We start from the raw sequence: 12,798 nt of genomic DNA, 5'->3' as shown, positions 1-12,798 counted from the left end.
AAAAAAAATAAAAAATTATGTCTAACCCACACCAAAGACCACCAAACTCAAATGATTTCCACGATTGGTTTCAATACGGAACATATTTGGGTGGTGGTTCATCAAACCCGAACAATCTTCAACAAATTCCCATCGTTGCGCCTCAATATCGTACTCTAACACAAGAACAACAACATCGTATTTATTTGGAGCAACAACGAATTCTAGAACAAGCTCAATTTCGCCCTATCACACCGACGTTGATGATGAATCCGTTGACTTCGACCACGCCTCCAGAAACGGTGACCGAAACTCAACCTCAAACTCAAAATACGGTGAATGAAACTCAAAACGAAACGGATATGGTTTCGAAAACGCAACGCACCAAAAGAAAACATAAAGAAAAGCAAGGTGAATGAATTTTTTATATATATATATACGGTTTATATATATTTTTGTATAATATATATATATATATATATATATATATATATATATATATATATATATATATATATATATATATATATATATATATATATATATATATACTTATATACGAATTACATATAAATAAATATATATTTATACATTATATATATACTGTTTTTTTTTAAATACATATACATACATATATTTACGGTTTAATTTATATATATATATATATATATATATATATATATATATATATATATATATATATATATATATATATATATATATATATATATATATATATATATACGTTTTAATTTATATTAATAAATATATGTTTACTTTGTTATGTAGTTTCGACGGAAGGTCCAAGTTAAAGAAATCAAACAAAATGGTCGAGTCTAGAAGAAGCGTGATTGACTCAATGTTGGGTTGATGCGTCGGAAGATTCTTGCAAAGGATATTCACAAAAATATGTATCGTTGTGGACTACAATTTACAACAAGTTCAACAACAACTCAAATGGATGGCAAAGAGGTGACGACCAATTGTCTTCAAAGTGGCGTAACATTAACCAAGCGTGTCATTTGTTTCAAGCGGCTTTCAACGAAGCCAAACGTAATTGGAGAAGCGGTGACAACGATCAAGGCGTCGAAGACCGAGCACATCAAATCTATGCAAATAATAACAAAGGGAAAATATTTACCACGATGGATGCTTGGCGTGTTTTGTGTAACAAGTCAAAATGGTATGTTCCGGGGTCGGGTGGACATGTTTCTTTGGATGCCGATGAGGATGCGAATGACGTTCATCTTTCTCAACATAACGATCTTTTTGAAGAAGATCCTTTTCCGAGACCTATGGGCCGTGAAAAGGCCAAAAAAAGGCACGGTCAAACTATTCTAGCGAGTCAAGTCGATCGACACGTTCATCAAAAGCGGATGAAGCTTTGGAAGCTATTTCAAAGGCTAAGGCGGAACGAACTAAAGGTGTCAAATACGCAAAAAAAATAAGAGGCACTCCGTACAGTTTTTGCAGGTGCTAGTGTTTTGTCCCTCAATGTTGATGATATCAAGGACCCGGGTTACAAAGATTATATCGAAAAGCTTCAAAAATTGTACCTTGATCAGTTCTTGCATTTGGTTGACGCACCCGACGAATCATCCGAAGACGACGAAAACTAGTAGTTTGATTATGTGTTTGTTAATTTTTAGTAATTTTAGTTTTTAAGTCTACTATGTAATTTTTTTTAATTTCTATGAACTTTTAATTTTTAAAAATTTTCAATGTTGTTTTTATTTAATATTTATTAGTTTATTGAAATAATGTGTTAAATTATATAAAAAAAATACAAAATAAAAAAACTGGTGGACCCTACTGAAACAGACACTGAAAACTGACATTTTGGGTTAAAAAATGTCAGAAACTGACACTGTCCAGTCAGAGTCATATTACATTTTTTTAACAAAAAATGCACCAACTGCCTGTGACGTCACAGACAGGGTTGGGAATGGTCTTAGTAAATCATATTTATTTGACATGTGACCTATCTTTCATCGATTGATACTCCAATAAGAAGAGCTCTTAGTGTTACCATTTGGTAATATTAAAACAAAATCGTATTAATTGAAAGTGTTAATAATTATAAGAGATACATATGAAATGACCCGTGGAATCACGGGTTTATTTAAACGAAACAATTTAATGATATATTTTAGGTATTACTTGAATATAAATGCTAAAGTCATTTAGTTTAATGACCCGTGAGATCGCATATTTCGACTAAGAAACTTGTCGTTGTTAATTTGGTCAGAATAAATAAACTATATTCATTCTCCCACCATCTTCTTTCAATTTTCATCACAATTACTATTTTTTCTTTTCATGAATAGTACTTATTTAACATTAAAAGAGGAATTGAAAATACCTGGTTCAACCTCGCGAAAATCATGATTATTTTTTAATTCTTCTATCATACTATATACCTTCATTTTAAATAGTCACAATATGATTTGATGTATGTTATCGATTGTTAGATTCTTGTTGTTTAACAAACTTACAATAATAAAACATTCAAGGTGTGATAAATTTCATCATCAAACAACACATAAAAGAGAATAATTCTCTGAAAAAACCATTAACAATGACATCAAGGTTTGTACTTACTTTTTGTAAACAAAAGGTTATTGAATAATATGACGAAGATCGAGAAAAAAAGTTGTAAAGGTTTGTACGGATTGAGAAAAAAAGTTGTGATAATATACGGTGGAGATGCTCCGAGATATATATTGATAAACCAATAATAACGTATTAAATATTAAATGATATTTTTATTAATTATTTTTGCCTTTCAAATCGGCATTCATATTTTGTATTTGTTTTATTTTGTATTTATTTTTATTAAAATTAATATTAATATAAAATAATGACATCATCATTATGAAAATTAAATGATAATTAGTGAAATGATGACATCATCATTTTAGAGCTTTATATGAATATATAGATAGGTTTTGATGTTTGGTGGTGAGTTTGTTTTGGTTATGTCAGGGTTAAAATTTTGGGATTTTTTTTGGATAGTTCTAGGTTAGTTGAAGGAGGTGAACAAGAATTTTTTCTATTGTGGTTGCAATTTTCGATTAATGGGGTTATAGATGAATGATATAGTCAACGATACTGGGTGGATGATGTTCTCATTAAGGCTTAATCTTGCGTATTATTTATTTTGGTTCAAGGGTACGCGGTTGTTGGTTATATTTTAGTTAGAAGAATTGATATGGTTGTTTGTCCTACATGGATGGAAAAAATGAGGGGTGAATTCTTTGGGTATAAAATGAGTTTTGTCCCATATTGGTATATGGAAGAAAATGTGGGTGACTTACTTGGATATAAAAGGAGGTCATGGACATACTTCAAACTTGCACCAAATCAATACACTTTAAGTATTTGATTATTTCTTTCTTTCTTACACTAGTTTGAGAGTTGTATTATTAAGTACTTTGGAAAATGTAGTTGCCTTAAGAGAGTCGTTTATGTTATTGTAACAATTTTTGATATAGTGTCTTTCTCTCTTTGGAGGTCCGTGGGTTTTCTTGTGTCGTGGATTGTTCTTATTTCTTTACTGTCTTTCATTGGGCGTGTGTTGGGAATTAGTGAGGTCGTAATATCCCAACAACTGGTATCAGAGCATCAGGTTTGGTGGAGGGTCTCGGTTATAGGAGTCGGAGTATACTTTGTGGTCGCGGGTTTGACCGAGCTCCCACATCAGAAACTACTTCTATTGCTTAATAGGGTATCTAGATAGACAATATTTTTTTCTGATTCGGAGTAAGTGGTGTCAAAAATTTGTAGTGAAACTGAAAGGACCTGTCCTAATCTATCCGGACGAAGTCCATATCGATTATAAACGATTCACAACAGTTGATTACATCGCGAGGTACTTGACCTCTATATGATACATTTTACAAACATTGCATTCGTTTTTGAAAAGACAATCTTTCATTACATATAAGGTTGACGACATGCATACCATTTCATAATATAACTTACTATAATTGACTTAATAATAATCTTGATGAACTCAACAACTCAAATGCAACGTCTTTTAAAATATGTCATGAATGACTCCAATTAATATCTCTAAGATGAGCAAAAGTACAGCGGAAGATTTCTTTCATACGTGAGAATAAACATGCTTTAAAGTATCAACCAAAAGGTTGGTGAGTTCATTAGTTTAACATAAATAATCATTTTATAATTTTAATAGACCACAAGATTTTCATTTCCATTTCTTATAAACATACGTCCCATGCATAGAGACAAAAATATCATTCATATGGATTGAACACCTGGTAACCGACATTAACAAGATGCATATTAGAATATCCCCATCATTCCGGGATCCTCCATCGGACATGATAAAAATTTCGAAGTACTAAAGCATCCAGTACTTTGGATGGGGCTTGTTGGGCCGGATAGATCTATCTTTAGGATTCGCGTCAATTAGGGTGTCTGTTCCCTAATTCTTAGATTACCAGACTTAATAAAAAGGGCATATTCGATTTCGATAATTCAACCATATAATGTAGTTTCAATTACTTGTGTCTATTTCGTAAAACAATTAGAAAAATTGCGCATGTATTCTCAGCCCAAAAATATAAAGGGTAAAAAGGCAAATGAAACTCACCATAATGTATTTTGTAGTAAAAATACATATGACTAAATTGAGCAATGCAGGGTTGACCTTGGATTCACGAACATATATCATTTGTGTATATATATATTAATATATATACATGTAATCGAATAAATGTGTATTTTATTAGTAATATAGGTTTTAATATCAATAATTTATATGTCCCATTGTATTCATTTTATTCAAAATAAGATATTAATATGATTTGTTTTTGTGTTACTAAATATATTGTATGAATATCATTTGTTAGTTAAATTAATGAAATATTACGATATGGATAATAATACTATTAGATTTTCATACTAATGCAAATTTTATATAAGATGATAAGTTTAATAATATTTATTATGTTAATGATAATGATACTACCTAGTTTTTAATAAAATTATAGTTAAAATAAAGGTACTTCTATTTTTAATGATAACAATAATAATATTGATATTAAAAAAAAATAACCATTTTATTACAAATAATAATTTTAGTAATTGTACATTAAATGATACTCGTAATAATAATTAATAATCCTAATCGTAATAATACTTATATTCATATTCATATTAATAATACTATTAATAATTTTAATAATACTTTACGATAATAGTAGTAACAATTGTTATAATACTTAATACTATGATAATAATAATAGATTGTATTGTTTTAATAATAATAATAAAAATAATACTTATACTAGTAATAATAATAATAATGATAAGAATTTCATTTATAGTCTTAATATCAATGATAACAATAATACTAATAATAATAATAATAACTAATAATAACAATAACAATATTAATAATAACAATAATAATAATTAGTAACAATAATAATAATAACATAATAAATAAAATATTGGAAGACTACCTTTAATGAAAATGGGCCCAAAAAAAATATATTGTCCCAACAGGGACTCAAACCCGAGACCTCTCGCATATCGCTAACGCTCTAAACCATCAGGCTGTTGCCTGTTTTCTGAATAAATATCACTTCTGTATATGTATAACCCGTATCAATTAACCCTTGTCATCTTCTCCTTCTTCCATACTCTAATCGACCAAGTAACATTCTTAAACCAATTGGAGGAGTTAAAATGGGAATTATATTGAAACCGAAGCATCGTATATATGTTACTTCCATTTATTAAACGCAAAAACACAGAAAAAAATTAAACATCAGGGTTGCTGTTGTCGCTGATGAAAAGGAAGAAAAAAAAATTTGATTTCCATCTTGCTAACGTATTGGACGATGTTTATAACACGAAATATATTTCAAATTAACCTTAGAAACTTTTGGAAACGTCAATTTAACTCAAATTGAAACAGAAGGATCGAATTTGGCTCAAGAACACAAGTTGACTTTTTGTAAAAAAAAACTTTGACTTACCAATTCATCTTCGTTTTAGAAAATTGAGGAGTGAAACTTATGCAGAAAGTTCGGCCATCCTAATCCTAACATGTCTGCTTAAATAGAAATTGAAATTTAATTCAAAATTGAATTATGGTTGAATGGTTACACGTGCAGAGGAAAGAAGAAAAGATAGGAAAAAAAATAATCTGTTTTTGTTATTCATTTCCAGTATTGCTCAACTATCAGGCGAAACTTATATGGTGACATCCGAATAATTTACACAATAAAATTAATTGATTGATCACTTGTAGGGTTGATATTTGATAAAGGTAATATCACGAGCATAATAGAAGTAAAGAAGACAGCGATATTAAACAGATTCATTATATCTATCTGACTTTTTTATTTATATATAATTAATACAAATAACTAATAAATATAAATATGTTAATAATAATAATACTTTTAATACTATTAATAATAATAAAAGTAATAATAATAATACTTTTATAATAAGGATAATGGTAATTATTAATAATAATATTAATAATAATATTAATAATTATAATATTATTGATAAAGATAATAGTAATAAATGATAATTAATAATAGGATTATATTAATACTACAATAATGATTATTTTAATAATTTTGATTACTAGTAATATTCTTATTAGTTACAATAATATTAATGTTGTTAATGATAATAATAGTATTAATAATAATATCATAACTTATATATATATATATATATATATATATATATCAAGTTTTATATACATATATATATAGTTTATATTAGATTTACTATTATTAATAATACAAATATTGATGTTACTATCAATAATAATACTGAAAGTAATACTCATATTATTAATATAACATTTATACTTTTTCTTGAAATTACACATAATATAATAACTTTTATTGAATGTTTATTATTTATAAATTTTATATATATTATAGTATACACACAATGATATTTATGTATAAATGTCATATCTATAGATTTATTTTTTATAACAACCTTTTTATATTATATTATTTTACATATTCAATTCTACTGATTAATAGCCATTTTATTATTTCTTACTATTATATATACATATATATATATATATATATATATATATATATATATATATATATATATATATATATATACACACATTTATTTATAAGCAATTGTTCGTGAATCGTCGGTAAAAGTCAAAGGTTAACGGAAATATATGAAACAGTTCAAACTCAACATTTACAGACTTTGCTTATCGTGTCAGAAACATATAAAGATAAAGTTTAAATTTGGTCGGAAATTCCCGGGTCATCACAGTACCTACCCGTTAAAGAAATTTCGTCCCGAAATTTGAGTGAGGTCGTCATGGCTAACAATAAATATATTTTCCTGACGAATATGAGATGATAAATAGAGTTTTATCATTATTGTATAATACAGATAAAATAATTTGATTAGGTGAAGCGTATGAATGAAGCTGTCACAACAGATTGAGATAGAGATTTAACTTTTGACGTAGTCACGGTGGAAATTAGAAAATAAGGTGCGTCTTAGCTTTTGACGTTTTCTTGGTAGAATTCCGGAATTCAAGGGATTTAAAGAAAATCTTCGAAATCTAAAAGATTTGACTCTTCGGCAAGTAAGGAAATTAAGATCTTTATCATTAAATACGGTGATCTACATCGATTACTCTGTCGGATATTTCCATTATAAATTAAACTTTTTCCGTTTCATTATTTTTCACTACTCCCATTTTCTATACTTTCATTCTTAATCCTTACTTCTAAAAGATTTTGAAAATGCTTCATCCAGTTCTAATCATTGATATTTTCCTAATTATCCTTTCTGTCATCCTTCTTTTTAATCTTCCACCAGAGAATCTGTTTACTTCTACTATTACCTTGGGATGTTACTATTCTTAATTCTACCGTGTCTTTATATTGCTATTCGTATTAATATCCACGGTTTGTAATCTTCGTGTTGTTATTGGGCTTTATATTTTCTCTTAAATTTTCGTGTCCCTGCTTCTGTCCCCTTATAATCATTGTCATCCACAGTTAATGCTCTCTCTTATTTGCTGCGATTTATAACCCCTTTTCTATTTCGGAGTTTCATGCTTTTGTTTTCTTTTCGCAAGTATTGGTCCAGAATTTGTACGTATGGAGTTTCGAATGAACTTAATGTTCTAAGCAAGAAAGAACGTAATAGCACGATTTGATTTGTCAAATTACCAGATTCACTGAGAATAGAACTATCAAGAATATACTTTCTTGATATGTTCAGAAGTTAAGCAGAATGACAGAGTTATGTAACATGGCACATGATGACGTTATGATCTGTGAATCATCACGTCCCATTAGAAACTCAGCATGACTTACTGTAATATAATCACGTTGATCAAGTGTCATTATATTATACTAACTCATGCATCAGTTCCCAACATTACTTCAATAACATTCATATTTTAAACTCGAAATTTTACAGAATATAGAAACTAACAGTTTCTATATGATGTAATACTGATAGAACGAAGAGATTAATGATTTCAGATAAGAATAGTTATAAAAATATCTCCAGAAATATGGAGAATATTTATAATGAAAGATATGATAATATCTCGGAATATCTAAGATCAGAGGATGATAGAAACTATTGTCTGCAAGGGTATTGAGTAAGGAGTAAGATATTCACTAAAGACTTTAGCAAACATTGAATCATTTGGATTCTTTGAAGTCAAACTTATTCTTTGTGATTTGTCCACGACTTTCTTCATAGTTTCGCATATTCTGCTTTTCAGTACTAAATTTTCTATTGAATGTTTCCAATATAATGATACACAGGAAGCACGAAGAGGTTTATAATTTCGGACGAGAATATTTATGAAAATATCCTCAGAAATATCGAAGATATTGATGATGATATTTTGGAATTTCTAAGTTTGAAGGTTGATGAAGAGAAATTTTCCGCAAGATTTTAACATGACTTCGGAGCAAGATATTCTCTAAAGATTTCAACGGATCCATAATTACCTGGATTCTTTGAATATAGGGTATGGTTCTTGTATTTGTCCTTGGTCTCCTTAGTGGTTAGCTCAATCCGTTTCCCAGTTCCAACTTTTCTGAGCTTTTCCAACATACTATTCTTTATCATCAAACTTCTGATGATTAAGGTCGTTTACGGTTGTCTACGGTTTCTGCTGCTTCATTCAGCTTTTTCAACATTCAGAGTATTGATTTGTAGACTGAGTGCTTTTCAGAATTTCAGAATGAAAGATCATAATTCTAAGAGATAAATGTTATACATATAACTGTTGATGTAGATATGCTGTGAGTTTTCAAAGTACAGATTGCTGATTCCCGATAATTGGTATGGCAGTTCTCATTACAAGATGCAGATAAGTATATGATAAGAATTCAATAGATAAATATAGTGATTTTTCGGAGAGATTTAAGCCAAGGAGCAACGAGGTTGCTGGTACGTCTACTGATAATATGATGGGATATAAAAGGTTCCCCGGTAACAACAAAAGAGCACGCATATATATCAAGATTATAATACGGTTAATCCGAATGAAAATCGAAGTTGACTTGCTGGAGCTGTGACAAAATTGACTAATTTTGGAAAAGGATTGCAAAGTTATTTTCGGTAATAACAACGCCAAAAGAGCTAGCACAGATACGTGTTAAACTTTTACTCAGGTTCCGAGTGTTTTCAAGTGTATAACTATATGTATCAATATCTTCTTATGTAGATGAAGTGCGGTTGGTTCATCTTCTCGATTGAGGTGTTTTCAAGAATCACGAAAGGCTTGAACGCAGATTGTAATTGTCGAGATACAATGAGGTTTAAGATGAAATCAAGTGGCAAATTTGAAGATTTGTTTAGTTTCATATGTTATAATCAGTATTTTAATTTATTTTAATTGTCCAATATTATTCGTCCATAGTCGATAGTCCACAGTCACAGTTAACAGTCTAATAATTCATATATAGTTTAATATATTACATTCGAATTGATTAATACGTATCGTGACCCGTGTACATGTCTCAGACTCGATCACAACTCAAATTGTATATATTATTATAGAATCAACCTCAACCCTGTATAGAGAACTCGATCATTACTGCATATAGAGTGTCTATGGTTATTCCAAATAATATATATAGATGCGTCGATATGATATGTCAAAACCTTGTATACGTGTCCCGATATTTAAAGTGCGTAAAATAAATAACAGAAATTAAATGATGATAAATAAAGTGCGTAAAATAAATAACATAGTGTAAATGACAATAAATAAAATTGCGAGAATTAAATTGCGATAAAAATAAATTGCGATAATTAAATGTACAATAAGGAATTAACAGTTAGCTAGGAACAGTTAGCTAGGATTTTGTTAGCGTGGATTCTTAACAAAATTCTTCTCATAGTTAAATTGTTTGTTTCTAACAGATTTTATTTGTCCAATGTTTTCTTCTTTATGCCACTTGTTAGATTTTTGAGAAGCCAAAATCCAAATATGAAATTTGAATGAAAATGGTTATTTTGTGGTGAACAGATTCGTATATCGGTGAATGCAAATAGGATAGTAAATGACTGTTGAATTATATTCGAAGAATGTACAATGTAACTTATTAATGTGAAATCTAAATATTCCTCGGGTATTACCTACCCGTTAAAATATTTTCACCATTAACAGTTTGTACAGAAGAATTTTTAATTACAATCTTTATGAAAACATATATACATATATATTTTCTTCAGATGAAATCATGGATTTAATGAGTTAATATGATATTAAACTCATTTGATTTATCGTTAGAACAAGAATATATAATCTCTAAAACTTTAGAGATTACATAATCGCCATGAAGGACGAAGGTAGTTTATGTAGAACGATTCGTAGAACGATGATTATGCTTGAGGTATCGATTGTGATGTTGAGGCGTGTGTTGTTATGGTTTGTGTTGTTGCTGGTGGTACAGTTGATGTCGTTGATGTTGTTGAAGCTGGTACATTTTGCACCATATTTTCCAAGGCTACAACTCGGGCACGAAACTCATTGACTTTATTACTCCGGGATGATTGTCGGTATGAATGAGCGAATGAATAAGGTTTTGAATCTGACTTGTGATATAGTCGTGGCGAGATACTCTGGAAATGAGAGAGAAAATGGTGTTTCGGATTGGTTCGCCGGTGAATGCTTCAGGTTCTTCGCCCAGAGGAAATTATGGTGGATGAAAGGGATCGCTTCTTCTTGTCTCCAATGATTAAGAATACTACGAACCCATCAGATGAATTGGGGATGGCTGATTGATTGATTCATTCTGGTTACACCGCTTTCGGAGCTTAGGTGAATATTCATGTCGGAATAGCTGTCGGAATAACTATCGGAATAGCTACCGAAGTCTGAGGGACTCAAACTGGTTGAGGGATTCATCTCGTACGATTAGATGAAGGATTTTTGATAAGAAATAGATTTTAGTATGTAGTTTAGTACCCTGCACTACATAATTTACATATGCATATAAAATACTAAAATCCCATAAGTTACGGAGGAATCTACGGAAGTTGTTCAGGCAAAGGTAACAATAACAGATACGCTAAGATATGAATTTATCTATACACTGTCTATGCAATAGAGGCAGTAAGACATGTCTAGACTAAAAATGATAAGCAGGTAATTTCCTAAGGATGATAAGTAGATGATTTTCGACATGAAATGATAAGCAAAACTTTTGACATGCAGACACGGTCGAAGTCCAGACTCGCTAATGCATTCTAACGACTTATCAGTTAGACACACTAATGCAGACCTGGTTTGCTAAGACCACCGCTCTGATACCAACTGAAAGGACCCTTCCTAATCCATCCGGACGAAGTCCATATCGATTATAAACGATTCACAACAGTTGATTACATCGCGAGGTACTTGACCTCTATATGATACATTTTACACACATTGCATTCGTTTTTGAAAAGACAATCTTTCATTACATATAAGGTTGACGACAAGCATACCATTTCATAATATAACTTACTATAATTGACTTAATAATAATCTTGATGAACTCAACAACTCAAATGCAACGTCTTTTAAAATATGTCATGAATGACTCCAATTAATATCTCTAAGATGAGCAAAAGCACAGCGGAAGATTTCTTTCATACCTGAGAATAAACATGCTTTAAAGTGTCAACTAAAAGGTTGGTGAGTTCATTAGTTTAACATAAATAATCATTTCATAATTTTAATAGACCACAAGATTTTCATTTCCATTTCTCATAAACATACGTCCCATGCATAGAGACAAAAATATCATTCATATGGATTGAACACCTGGTAACCGATATTAACAAGATGCATATTAGAATATCCCCATCATTCCGGGATCCTCCATCGGACATGATATAAATTTTGAAGTACTAAAGCATCCGGTACTTTGGATGGGGCTTGTTGGGCTCGATAGATCTATCTTTAGGATTCGCGTCAATTAGGGTGTCTGTTCCCTAATTCTTAGATTACCAGACTTAATAAAAAGGGCATATTCGATTTCGATAATTCAACCATATAATGTAGTTTCAATTACTTGTGTCTATTTTGTAAAACATTTATTAAAATTGCGCATTATTCTCAGCCCAAAAATATAAAGGGTAAAAAGGTAAATGAAACTCACCATAATGTATTTTGTAGTAAAAATACATATGACTAAATTGAGCAATGCATGGTTGGCCTTGGATTCAAGAACCTATATCATTTGTGTATATATATTAATATATATACATGTAATCGAACAAATGTGTATTTTATTAGTAATATAGGTTTTA

This window comes from Rutidosis leptorrhynchoides, chromosome 9 (genome assembly GCF_046630445.1).
Source record: "Rutidosis leptorrhynchoides isolate AG116_Rl617_1_P2 chromosome 9, CSIRO_AGI_Rlap_v1, whole genome shotgun sequence".
NCBI classification, from domain to species: Eukaryota; Viridiplantae; Streptophyta; class Magnoliopsida; order Asterales; family Asteraceae; genus Rutidosis; species Rutidosis leptorrhynchoides.
This window is presented reverse-complemented; position numbering follows the sequence as displayed.